General features: G+C 35.6%; 1 pseudogene; it reads left to right on the top strand.

Moving 5' to 3' along the window:
* The first annotated feature begins 6130 nt into the window (after window positions 1-6130).
* On the top strand, window positions 6131-7292 carry LOC118923780 (vomeronasal type-1 receptor 3-like; annotated as a pseudogene).
* Window positions 7293-11413: the final 4121 nt, after the last annotated feature.

The following is an 11413-nucleotide window of genomic DNA, read 5'->3' as shown; positions in this document are numbered from 1 at the left end:
ACATGTGTTCTAATGTTCTTGTAATCAAAAAATATATTGAGTTTATTGTCACTCTAATTCTTTCCTATATATTTTCATTCTGCAAAATTCTTCTAAGTGTCTCTAGAAGATCTAATTAATATGTCATTTAAAATAATTTTATATTTTTTATAATATTACATGGCAATTTGAAACTATTAAAAAATCAATTAAATTTCCTTTAAAAATCTCAAGGCATTCCAAACCTCATATACATATATTTTCTAGAAAATGTAGTATTCCCAAGTTCAGATTCATAAACTAATTGGAAAAATAAATGGCTGCTTTTCTTTCAGGTGTATTTCCAGTAGAATTTGACTTCTATGGTTCTTATTTATACAACTTTGTGTAAATTTATATTTTGTTTATCAGGTGCATGCTACCAACAATATTAATGAGAATTCATTTCAGGTGTAATTATTTAACTCACTGTCATAGATGAATGAAAATTACATATATGTATATATTTTTGTATATGAACACACATGTATTCTTCAGAATAGTGAAGTAGAGTGATTAATAATGATTTCCCAGTATAAAACATTTGGTCATCTTTTAAATGCATATATTGAATGGAGGTATGTGTTCAACAAGAGGGATAATATAAAGTATTTAATTCACATTCTATAGGTTGAACTTTGTTCACTTGAAGCATTTATATCAGCCTCATGACTTGTGAGGGGTCATTTCTTTCACTGTATTACATGCACTGGTACCTGCGATGGTCTCATGACAGCACCTTAGGGACGGGGAAACTGATTTGGAAATGGATGGGTAAGAGGGGCCAGGAGAAAGTGCCCCCAACTCCAGGCCACATTGTGAAGTGCGTGTAGAGAACCCACTGCCCCTCAGGGGTCTGTGCATACAGTCCCCCCAGAGGGTGCAGGGATGGGGAGACTGGAATCCTGGTCATTTCAGAAGGTTCTCGGTGCAGCAGGAAAACGTGAAGACCTGCAGGCTTGGCCCATGAATGATAACAGCCCCAGAGCTCTAGCTTGCCAGGGTTTATGTTTTTCCTCCATTTGTTCATACACTTTGCTCCTCCCGTGTCATCCTTCTGTGGTCCGGTCCAGTCTCTTCTCTTCAGTGCCTCCTCCTTCTGACACGTGTGTAATTCTTACATTTGTCCTATTTCTTATATTTTGTGTCCATTGTTAGTTTCCTACTGTTCATCTCATTCTCATTAGTACTGTGATGTCACCCCTCCACCACTGTTTACTCCTGTACCTCTTCTGCTCCCAGACTCTGTGTCTTTCATTCAGATATTCTTCCTTCAAGGGTAAATTTTCGATTCATGCTTCCTCTTTTTTCACCCTAATGTGTTTTGTGCTATCATCTTAACATTTAATTGCTTTGTATTTCAAATCTAATCTGTCAATTATTCTGCTTTTCAATTTGCCACCTCCCAGTATTTACATCCTGTTGTCCCTCTTTCCAAAATAACTACTTTTCTTCATTCACCTATTAACTTTTTCAGCCTAAAAACACTTTGAAAATTTTTGTTTGAATAACAGTCTAGTATATTCTTCTCTTATTTTTATTCTCTTTATTATTTAAGACTTCCACAACCCCATATTTTGTCTGTTTTCCGTTTTTTATTTTTGTCATGCCCAGTTCTCTTCTTTCCTCCTCTTTTTTACTATTTTTATTACTCTCTTTGTTTGTTCATTTGAAGGTTTGATTTTAATTTATTCCTCTATTTGTTTCCATGTGTGATATGAACATCCTCTTTTTATTTTCTCCTTTTTTGTGAATTTTCTTATTAACTTCCATTTTCCATTCCTCTGTCATCTTCCTCTCACTTCTAAGTGCCGTCTGATATTTAAATTATACAAATCTGTATCCTTTTGACCTTTAAGATTTCTTTTTCACCCTTTGGGGAAGAAAAACTGTTCCTCTAACCCTGTTATGTTTTGTGTGGAGGCTTGCAAATTCAATAGACAAAAGACAGATTATGTAAAGGAAAAAAAACACAAAATTTTCCATCTGCATATGGAAGCTCACAGAAATAGTAGCCCTGAATGGTTAAAATTAGGAATTCATATGCCGAACTTCAAAAAGGAAAGGAAGATGGAAGAAGAGGCTTCTACAGGAAGAAAAAGTGTATTTCTAGGGGAACAACAGGAAATAAGAATATGATACTCATTGTTTATGCACTGAAGTGGCATTTTCCGTCTTTTTCGTGGCCATAATACTGCCCCAGAGAAGGCAGTAACATGACAGTTCCACTCCCAGAAGTTTCTGCTTTTAGTGGAATCAGTGAAGGTCCTAGAAGGCTTCTTTCTGCTTCTGTTCAATGTCAAAGAACTTCAGTTCAAAATAATCTTCGTATTAACTCTGGGGACCCACAATCCTCTCTAAAGTTTCTCACAGACATTTCTTATTCAGAAAACAATTGCTTTGGGAAATTATGTTTTTTCTTGCTTTCCTAAAATCTCCCATTTTCTGCTTTCTAACTTACTCTGACTGACATATATCCTAGTATTTTTTCTATTTCTTCTTAGGTGTCACTTTTTCCATAATCCTTTCTTTGTATCAGTGCCTTTTTTATTTGCACCCGTTTGTTTCCTCGCCTGCCGCAGCTTGTGTCTTTTCTCTTCTCCCCGTCACTCTGCTTAGCTCACTTCCCTGCTGGGACGGAACTGTCTGTCCTCCTATTCTGTCTGCTGTCGCATCCACCATCATATTTACTGAGCCTCACCTTCTTTATCTTTGTATTTTGATTAAACATTGCTCCCAAATTTTAATTCTCTTTCTAATTTATTTTATTTCACCTCTTCTACATATTGTCTCATTTTCAAAAATCATTCTCACCATATACCTTCTTGTTTTCTTATTCACGTGTCTTCACTTTTTCAAGCTGATCTGATCCAACAAACAAAATTTTAGAAACAACTTGTCAAGTTCAAAGTAACAAAGGGTTTGGATTTTGTTGGAAGTCCCATTAAGTTTTAAATGCTGGTCAGAATGGGCACTTTATGATATTGCATATTCTGACATAAATATTCTATACAGTACTATTTGCTTCTGCCTTTCTTCACATCTCCCATTGATTGACATAATTTCATCCAAAAAAATCTGATACAAATTGAGGTTATTCCAACGTACTATTGCTACTGTAAACCCCACATTTTCTGAAATTACATTGACTAACTCAGGAAATAACTTTTAAAATAATTTTTGCTGTAGACCATCTCATCATCAGTGAATAATGACAATCACATTTTTGTTTTTGGGAATATTTATCCTTTCTTTTTGTCCATCACCTACATTAGGAGCTCAAATGCAATAAAAACTGGAGACATGATGTTTGGTACACTTGTTATGTTTCTGACATAAAAGAGAACTCTATCGGGTTTCATGATTTGTATGTTTGTTCTATGTTTATGTTTGCTAGCTACCTTGCAAAAAGTAACTAAACTCTTGTATCTAAAATACACTATGGTGATTTATTCTATATCATGAGTGGATGCAAAATATATATGAATGTACTTTTCTCTCTCATGGAGTGGTCATGTACCTTTCATGTTTCAGATGGCAATCAGAGAATTATGTTGCCAGAATCACTAAAGGGAATGCATCATACCATTTCTGGGAAAAACTGAACTATACACAATGTATTATTCTTACTCATACTTTGGTGCAAAAAGTTTACACTTACTTATATGTGTTTTTTGAGTTGACATGACAAATAAATGAAATTAGCAATTTTAAAATTTGTGATTCAGTGGCATTTACATTTGTAATGTTTTACAGCCACCACTTCTATTAATCTTCAAACATCACATCACCCTGGTAGAAAACGCCAGACTCCCTAATACTCCTCCCTTCCAGCCCCTGGCAAACACATTTTTGCTTACTGTCTCTGTGGGCTTATATATTTGGCATACAAATGGAATGATGTGCTATGTGACTTTTTGAGGCTAGCTTCTCTCACTTCTTTCTAGGGCTGTCTCATGCAAGTGTGGTCCTCTTGGTAGTTGGCTGGCAGGTGGCTAGTGTCCCGTATGGGTGTCAGTGTTGCTGGGAGAGCAATACACTTATGTATAGTTCTGCAATGTAGCTGAGACCTGGGTTTCAAACATGTGGCTCCTCATCCTACAGTAGGATGTGTTGTTTCACATGCTGAGTTCCAAGCGAGGCAGCTGAGCAAGCCCCACATAAAGACACTTATCAAGATCCTGTTTGTGTCATATTTGCTCCACAATGACTGGTCAAAACAAGTCAGAGGCCAACCCGTGATCAAGGGGTAGAGAATAAGAGCCACTTCTGGAGCTTGGCCACAATGTCCCATTACCATGTATACGGGAAAGGGAGAATTCACAGGCGTTTTGCAGTCTCCACATCCTGTGATCAAGAGCAGATGAGAATGAGAACTTGGGCACAGGGAGTAGAGACAACTATTTAGAGCAGTATTATTCAAAACAGAAAGGGAGAAATGACTCAAGAATGTGTAAGAACTACAATACATCTGCAGGTTGTGGGACAAATTTTGATAAATTTTAAGAGAAAGAAATAACACAAAATAGATTCTTGGCAGAAAAGAGACACAAGATTTATTGTTCAAATGGAGAGACTGGTTATTAAAAATGTTGGTTATTAAAAAACATTGACTATTAACTCACAGTGCCAGGTTTAAAGTATGAGGTTTTGGGAAAAGGGTATAGAAATATATATTTATTTATTGTCCAGATTTGAGGGAAATAGCTTTTCAATTGCTTTCCTTTTCTTTTTGAAATATGCAGCATGCTATCAATTGAATATGAGATCAGGAGAGAATATCTTGGTGGTATGAAAAAAGAAGTTATTGAATAGTCAACAAGAGGAGTGAGAAAGTGAATAGAACTAGACATAATTTATAAAATTCAGAGCGAATTTTGACGGTAATAAATGCTCAGGGGAGCTTAGTGGTGAAGAATTCGATGGTCAAGTTAAAATGGGTGTGTATTTTCTCTCCAGGTTTGTGTATCTGAGCAGAATGGCATGAACTAAGCAGAAGAGTAGGTTTCAATGGTGACCACTATGAAGTAGGTAATAAAAAGGAATGGAACCATGCATATTTGCAGAAGATATCAGAAGTTTACATAAGGAAGAGACAGTAGGACAGGGTGTGAAGAGTAAAGAGATCAGTGATTTGCAAACCCAGGTGATGTCAAGGAAATTTTGGAATCAGGCATAAGATGGAGTAAGTTGGAAATAGCTACTGACAAAAGAATGAGATGCTTGGGAGTGAAATATCGTGAGTTCACAATATTGATAATGATGATATCTGAGATATGATCAGCAGTGTGGATGAGGTGGGGGACAAGAGTGTGGGAAAAGAGGAGACCACAAGTGTGAGAGGTGAGGGCATTGCACAGATGGTCTGCATGGAGACTACAGTCAACAAGAACAGGACAGGAGTTGAGTTGGGGGAGAGTAACAGGGGGTCAGGAGGTAGGAAGGGGAGTGATCTGGGGTCAGCAGATTATTTCTGGAAAGATATTGATGGGTATTGTAGACAAATGACAAGTATTTCAAAGCAGGAGCAATGGAGAATTATCTGCAACTGCTGGGGATTAGAGGACATTCCCACCACAGGCCTGGAGGTATACGGGGCATGGGAGAGAAAGATTCCACTGCTTGAGAGCATTGTACTTGAGGCAGGGACCACAGGGTAGAGCAAAGAGATGAAGTGAATTTTCACAGCTGATTTGGGGGATGCACAGAACTGACCGATGAGCTGATCTGATATTTGTTATGTACTTTGGAAGAGTCTTGCAGCTGAGGAACAGTGACAGAAAAAGTCAGAGAAGAGCAGTTATGGAGCCAGATTGGCCCTGTGTGACTCTAAGCATGGAGATTCCCAGTGAATGGCAATAACACCAATGTGTGCCACATTCAGTAGGAACATAACAATATGAATTAAAATCCCTTAGTAATTTTCTATACTTCACAAGAGACCATGAGCGCATTCAAAATTCTGAAATGAAGTTCAGTATATATGGAGAATTTAAGTAAAATCTCTCTAAATGTGAAATAGTATTGTTCATGAATAAATATTCTCCTTCAGGATGCTCAGTTTATTTCTCTGAATCAGACTAATAATGTTTTATAAAAAAGGCATGCCTCACCTCAACCCAGATATTCCACTGTAGTGACTTCAGTAATGCTTGACATATGTCTCTAGAGCTAATTCTTCATTTTCTGCCCATTGTTACAGAGCATGTGCACATCCTACTGCAGAGAGTGACCCCGCCTCACGTACTCTCCATACAGCCCTGTCATTTCCCTCAGGATTACGATCCATTCTGTGCTCCTTTTAGGACTGTGCAGGAGTCTACCCAAAGTATAAGAGGCCGATGAAAGCAATGGTGTCAAATGCTGCTGGTTTGGGAATATTCTTTGTCTCTCAATTTGGGATTGGTTTTATTGGGAATACATTGCTACTAGCATTAAAAACCAATATCCTCTTATTTCAGCATCGTACAAAGAAGGCTGTAGATTGGATATTCATTCATTTAACCTTAGCTAATGTCATGACACTTCTTTTCAGTGGGGTTCCAGAAATAATACATTACTTTGGAATAAGAAATTTTCTGGATGACGCTGGTTGTAAGGCAGTGCTCTACCTGTTCAGAGTCGGCCGGGGTCTTTCCCTCTGTACAACGTCCTTGCTGAGTATGTTTCAGGCTGTAATTATCACTCCCAGCAACTCTAGGTGTGCGTGGCTCAAGCCCAGAATCTCCACCTGCATTTTTCCTGCTTTCCTTCTGTTTTGGATCCTCAACATGCTGATCTACATCCGGGTCATCATGAATGTTGTCGCGCCCTACAACTCCACGGAAGTCAATCAAATATATTCCCTGCTGTACTGCATTTCGGAAGGCCCTTGTACAAAGAAGACATCTCCCTTTCTGGGTGCCATTGTCACACGAGATGTCCTGTGCTTGTCCCTCATGATCTTGACCAGTGTGTACATGGTGAGGCTCCTCTTCAGACACCGCAGGACAGTCCAGCACGTCCACAGGACCAGCCTCTGCCCACGAGCCTCTCCTGAAACCAAGGCCACCCACACGATCCTGGCCCTGGTGAGCTGATTTGTCTTCTTTTATTGGACCGACAGCTGCCTTACCATTTACAGAAATTACAGACACAACTTACACGGGTTGGAGAACATCTCTGTTTTTCTTGCCTGTTCTTATCCATCCATTTGCCCTTTTCTGCTGATCAAAAATAATGGCAGATGATCCTTTCGAAATGTGCATTTCCAAAAATCAGAAAGTTCTCACTAGAGAAAATTTCCCTAAGCTTGTACACCTAAAACACTTCTCTCACACAAAGGACATGTGATTAGGATTTCACACACCAACATGTCAATAAAGTAAAATTTTGAAAGATTTAATAATTTTAACTTTGGATATTTCTTCAAACCATCCAGATTAGTGAGCATGCAAAAATAAATGGCAAGGCTCATGGAACAAAACATCTACAAGACAGTTGCACCTGGATTGGGCACTCTTTTACCTTTCCTAGAGTGACTGTGAAAAATTCATACTTATGATAATTTGGACTCTCATTTCTTATTGAGATATAACTGATATGTACCATTTTACAGGTATACAACATAATGATTCAATATTTGTGTGTATATTGCAAAATGATCACCCCAATAAACTTAGTTAACATTCATCAGCATACATAGTATTAAAAATTAATATTATAATTTTTGCAATCTATTCCTTAGCAATTTTGCAATATGAAATGCAGCATTATTAACTCTAATTGCCATGCTGTACATTACATCCCTTGACTTCCTTGTTTATAACTGGAAGTTTGTATCTTTTCACCTACTTAACCCAATTCATCCATCCATCTGTTCCGTGAGTTTTTTGTTTGTTTTCTATATTCCACATATGAGTGAGATTCTGAGATATTTGTCTTTGTCTGACTTCTTTACTTAGCATAATGCCCTCAAGGGCTACTCATGTTCATGGCAAGATTTCAATCTTTTATGACTGAATAGTATTCCATTCTATATAAGTACACCACAAGTATTTCTTTCATCAATGTTCATTTAGGCTGTTATCATATCTTGAATATTGTAAATAATTCTGCAAGAACTTGTGGGTATATTTATCTTTTCAAATGTTTTCGTTTCATTAAAAGTCCAGGAGAGGAATTGCTGGATCATAAAGTACTTCTATTTTCACCTTTTTTTGGAAGCTCCCAACTGTTTCAGTGTTTGAACCAATTCACCATCCCACCAAGAATACACAAGGATTCTCTTTTCTCTACATCCTCCACAACAATTATCTCTTGTCTTTTTTATAATAACCATTTTAACAGGCATAATGTGTTATCTCACTGTAGTTTTGATTTACAATTGCCTGATGATTTCTAATGTGAAGTATCTTTTCATGTGCCTCTTGGTTATGTGTGTGTCTTCTTTGAAAAAATATTTATTCAGATCCATTGCTCATTTTTTAGTTGGATTATTTGAATTCTGTTATTGAGTTTTGTGATTTATTTATATATTTTGCATATTAAACCCTTATCAGTTACATGATTTGCAAATATTTTCTCTATTCTGTAGGTTGCCATTTTATTTTGTTGATGGATTCCTTTGCTGTGCAGAAAGTTTTTAGTTTGATGTAGTCTCACTTGTTTATTTTTCTGTTGTTGTTGACTTTGCTTTGGCAATCAGACCCAAAAAATTAATGGCAAGACTGATGTCAACAACATTACCACCTATATTGTCTTCTAGTTTATAGCTGTATGGCTGATGTTCAAATGTTAAGTTCATTTTGAGTTATTTTTGTGCATGTTGTAAGGGAGTGGTCCAGTTTTATTCCATTCCACGTGTCTGTCCAATTCTTGCAGCAGCATTTAGTAAAGAGACTATTCTTTCCTCATAGTATATTCCTGGCTCCTGTGTCATAAATTAATCTAAAATATATATGTATGTGTTTATTTGGGGATCTCTATGCCGTTTCATTGTTCTATGAATGTTTTTATGCTAGTACCCTACTATTTTGATTACTTTAGCTTTGTAATATGGTTTTGAATCAGGCAGCATGATGCGCCCATTTTGTGCCCTTTTCAAGATTGCATTGACTATGGTTTTTGCAGTTCTGTACAAACTTAGGATTGTTTTTCTGTGAAAATTGATATTGGATTTATGGTAGTTTGCATTAAATCTTTTTATTGTTTAGGTAGTATGGACATTTTAAGAATATTAACTCCTGCAATCAATCAATATGGAATGTCTTTCCATTTATTTGTGTCTTCTTCATTTTCTGTCATCAGTATCTTATAGTTTCCAGAGTACAGGTCTTTTACCTCCTTAGTTTAATTTTTTCCTAGGTACATTATTCTTCTTGATGCTATTGTAAATGGGATTGTTTACTTAATTTCTCTTTGTGGTAGCTCATTATATAGTCTACATATTACATTATTTATAATACCATATCACCTGCAAATGATGACAGTTTTACTTTTTCCTTTTCAATTTGTCTTTTATATCTTTGTCTTGCCTAAATGTTCTGTCTAGTACCTTCAATACTATGCTGAATAAAAGTGGATATCCTTGTCTTGTTCCTGATCTTAGAGGAAAAACTTTTTTACCATTGAGTATGATGTTAGTTATGGGCTGTTTATAAAGGGTCATATTATGGTGAGGTGTGTTTCCTCTATACCCACTTTGTTGAGAGTTTTATCATAAATGGATATTGCATTTAGTCAAATGCTTTTTTATTGAATGAGATGATCATATATTTTTTCTTAATTTTTTAAAATGTGGAGCATCACATAGCTTGATTTACAGGTGTTGATTCATCCTTGTATACCTGAAATGAATCCCATTTGATCATGGTATATGATCCCCCTAATTGTTGAATTCATATTGTTGAATTCAGTTTACTAATATTTTGTTGAAGTTTTGCATCTGTGTTCCTCAGGGATATTGGTCTATAATTTTGAGCCATTTTTAACATCTTTATGGTGTTGATATCAGGGTAATGCTGGCTTTGTAAAGTAAGATTGGAAATGTTCTCTATCTACTCTTCTAATTTTTGGAGGAATTTAAGATGGATTGGGATTAATTTTCTCTGATGTTTGGTAGCATTCACACATGAAGCCTTTTGGTACTGGAGTCTTGTTTTTTGAGATATTTGTTACTATTATTAATTCTATCTTCGTAGTCATAATTACTGTATTCAGAATTCCTATTTCTTCATAACTAAGTCTTGGAAGTTAGTGTGTTTCCTGGAATTTACCCATTTCTACTGTTTTCCAACTTGGTGTAAAATTCTTCATAGTAGTCTCTTATGATCCTTTGCAAACCTTTGCTTTCAGGTGTAGTCTTTTTCATTTCTGATTTTATTTATTTGTGCTTTCTATCTTCTCCCTTTGTGAATCTAAAGTTTGTTAACTTTATTTGTCTTTTCAAAGCATCAGCTCTTAATTTCATTGATATTTCTATCATCATTTAATTCTCTATTTAATTTAGGTTATTTATTAGAGATTGTCCTCATTTCTTGAGGTAAGCATTTATGGGTATAATCTTCCTTATTAGAACTGCCTGTGCTGTATAGCATACATTCTGGTATGTTGTGTTTACATTTCCATATATCTCAAGGTAATTTTTGATATCTCTTTTGATTTGTTCATTGACCCAATGGTTGTTCAGCAGCATATTGCTTAATTTTCAAATATCTGTGAATTTTCCAGTTTTCTAATTGTAACTGATTTCTAGTTTTATACCATGTGCTACAAAAGAATCCTACATAGGATCTCAATCTTTTTTAATTTGTGAAGTCTCGTTTTGAGGCCTAACACATGATCTATCCTAGAAAATGTATCATGTTCATTTGAGTAGAATGTATACTTTTCTATTTGCACAAATTCCATTTTCTGTTAATTAGCCCATACCAATGTTAAGATCTTGACATGTATTTGATATCTTGATTTATTTGGATCATATTCAATATATATTACAGGTGATATTTTTTTCTTTGAATGACATACAATAAAATTAGTAAACATTTTTAGCTGTATCAAACTGTATACATGAAAATTATATTTTATTAAGTTGCTATTGCTGTATTGGATTTCAATTTAGTTTGTAACTTAATCTTATAACAAGCCATTTTCCTGAGCTGTCTGAATTTACTTTGGATTTTTCTATGTATCAACTGATATTATTTAATAAAAATAAAACCTTGTTAGTCTCTTTAATTTTAGCTATTCTGGTTGGCATAAAGTGGTTTATACTTTAAATACAGTAAAATTCTTAAGTTTACAGCTTGATGGATCTTCATAGATATATACATTCATGTAAATACCACTTATATCTCTCATCACATAAAGTTACCCCTCACAGTTTTTAGTCATTACTGCCCAGGGATGACCATTA

The sequence above is a fragment of the Manis pentadactyla genome, chromosome 13, assembly GCF_030020395.1.
Source record: "Manis pentadactyla isolate mManPen7 chromosome 13, mManPen7.hap1, whole genome shotgun sequence".
NCBI classification, from domain to species: Eukaryota; Metazoa; Chordata; class Mammalia; order Pholidota; family Manidae; genus Manis; species Manis pentadactyla.
The sequence above is the reverse complement of the archived record's forward strand: the minus strand, read 5'-3'. Positions and strand labels throughout refer to the sequence as shown.